Genomic DNA, 2890 nt, shown 5'->3' on the forward strand with positions numbered 1-2890 from the left:
CTGCATTACTGGGTGAACCTGTGACGAACTAAGAAACCCATCAATCTTTTTATTTAAGAGTTCTACCTGAATAGAAAGCATGGTGACTGAATCGACGTTATAAACACCGGCTTTTTTCATTAGCTTTGTCCTCATGACTTGCCACTGATAGTTTTTCAGTGACATCTCCTCTATAAACTCGTAGGCATCTTCAGGTGTTTTATTATTGATGGTTCCGCCAGCAGCTGCGTCAACCATTTGTCGAGTTGAAGGATTCAGGCCATTATGGAACGTTTGAACCTGTAGCCAAAGCGGTAACCCATGGTGAGGGCACCTTCTTAAAAGGTCATTGTATCTCTCCCATGCATCGTAGAGTGTTTCTAAATCCATCTGCACAAAAGAAGAGATATTATTACGTAATTTAGCCGTTTTAGCTGGCAGAAAATATTTTAGTAAAAAATTTTCGGTCATTTGTTCCCAACTAGTAATTGACCCTCGTGGTAACGAGTTCAAACACTGTTTATCTTTATTCCTCAATGAAAAAGGGAATAACCGAAGATGAATGGCATCATCAGAGACACCATTGATTTTTAATGTATCGCATGGTTCTAAGAAATTGGCTAAATGAGCATTGGGATCCTCATCCTACAAACCATCAAATTGAACAAATTGCTGTATCATTTGAATAGTGTTAGGTTTTAATTCAAAAGTATTTGTAGCTATAGCAGGTCTAACTATTCTCAATTCAGTTCCTGTTAGAGAAGGTTTAGCATAATCATACTTAGTACGTGGAGCAGGATTTTGATTAACCGCAATTGCAGGAGGTAGCTGATTGCCTTGGTTTTCAGCCATCTCTTTGGTTGGGGTTGAGTATTGTATTCTTGCTCGTTCTCTGTGTATCTTAAGCTTTGCCTTATTTCTCTTTGATTTCTACGAACTGTACGATCGATTTCTTCGTCAAAAAGTAATGGTCCTGACGGATTTCTTCTAGTCATAAACTATAAAAACCTACCAAGAGAAGGAAAAAGTAAATTAATAAATAATAATAATAATAAATTAAAGTGCACAAAAAATAAATGGCTAAAGTAATAAAAATTGAGTGCCTCTAATATTTCAGTTCCCTGGCAACGGCGCCAAAAACTTGATCGCGTGATTTCGTGATAGGTTTTAAATATATATAATTACTTGTTCTTGATCTAACTATTATCACGATGTAGTCAAGTGTACCCATCGAACAGTAATATAGTTTTAGCAAGACCGGATTGTCGAACCCAAAGGAACTAAAAGTACTAGTAATGACTGTCTTTTTATTATCTAGCCTAAGAATAAAGAGGTTTTTGTTTTAACTAACTAATTATCTAAACTAAGAATGCACAGATAATGGAATTGGGGAATTGCTTTTGGAAAAATCGATTGAATGAACACAATACCTAAGGAAAAATCCACCTAGACTGTACTTGTTATTCTGGCTACGAATCGGACGATGTATTCATTTAACTTGTTCCGTAGAGATCCCTAAGTTATGTTATTATCCCTATTCAAGACTAATAACATCTAATCCCTAGATTGAACAACTGAGACTTTTCACTAATTAACACTCTAGGGTTGCATTAACTCGATCAATAGATCCCCTTATTAGGTTTCACCCTAATCGGCAAAATCTTATCACCTTATGTCTAGGTGCACAATCAACTCCGCTTAATTATGACAAATGTACTCTTAAACAGGGCCTATTCCTCCTCTGAATAAGAGCTTATCTTGAATCGGTATCGTGGGATATCAAAACAAGAATTAAGAACACATAATTAAGAACAAGTCAAATATTTATCATACAATTCAAAAAATAATAACAAGATTCGTCTTAGGTTTCATTCCCCTTAGGTATTTAGGGGATTTAGTTTATAACTAAATAAGAAAACATCTCAGAATAATAAAGAATACAAAACATACTCAAAACTTCTGAAGGGGAATTGAGGAGAGATCTTTAGTCTGGATGATGAATTCGGCTTCTGAGATGAATCAATCCGCTTTCTTGGAGTACTTCCTTACCCCCTCCTCTGTCCTCCATTTTCTTCCTTCTCTAGGATGTATTTATAGGCTTTGGAATGCCTAAATGTGACAGCCCAAAATTGACCCTAGTCGGGAAGTGGTTTCGGGACCGCTAAATCGAGTCACCGAAATGTTTGAATGTGATATTTATTGTCTAGAATATGTAATTATGAATGTGTGAAAATTTCAAGCTTCGATTTAGTCGATTGCATGTGAATTCAGTTAGTAGGATTTGTGTGACACTTTTGAAATGTGATAGGCTAATCTATAAGGATCTAATAGTGCATGTAATAAAAAGGGAGGACTTGCATGTCAAATTTCCCCCCCTAATTAGTAGTGGCCGGCCATGCTATGAGTGGAAACATGTCACAAACATGTTATGTTAGTGAGGTATGTTAGGAAAAATAAAATAAGGAGTATGGGTAATAAAGAAATGGAAAAAAAAAGAAAGAATGTGTGTGAGTGTTCCCCCCCCCATTGCCGTGAGTTAAAGAAAAGAAAAAAAAATTTGTTCATCCTTTTTCATTTCTTTTGGCCGAAAATTCTAAGGAAGGAGGAAGGAGTTCTTACTTCATGTTTGGTTTGGAAGAGGATTAGGAGGAGGTTTGGCCATACTTGTATCTAGATTAAGGTATGTTTGAGGTTGTGCCATGAGATTCATGCATGTTTTTAGTTGCTAGCTTGAGTTCTAATTAGCCCATGGTTCAAATCTTTGCTATGTCATGGGGATGATATTCGGCCTAGGTGGATTTTGTGTTAATGCCATTGCATGCTAAATATGAAGCTTGCTAATGATACATGTGATGGTGGATTGATGACTCTTGGATTTTCTTTTTAGCATTTTTGAGTGAGACATTAAGTT

At 36.1% G+C, this 2890-nt stretch overlaps 1 non-coding gene across 1 annotated transcript; it reads left to right on the forward strand.

The window, feature by feature from the left end:
- Nucleotides 1-295: 295 nt before the first annotated feature.
- Nucleotides 296-402, forward strand: LOC121227401 (small nucleolar RNA R71). The gene has a single exon (XR_005925015.1). It is a non-coding gene; the product is annotated as a small nucleolar RNA R71 (small nucleolar RNA).
- The last annotated feature ends 2488 nt before the right edge of the window (nucleotides 403-2890 follow it).

Source organism: Gossypium hirsutum, chromosome A03 (genome assembly GCF_007990345.1).
Source record: "Gossypium hirsutum isolate 1008001.06 chromosome A03, Gossypium_hirsutum_v2.1, whole genome shotgun sequence".
In the NCBI taxonomy this organism is placed as follows: domain Eukaryota; kingdom Viridiplantae; phylum Streptophyta; class Magnoliopsida; order Malvales; family Malvaceae; genus Gossypium; species Gossypium hirsutum.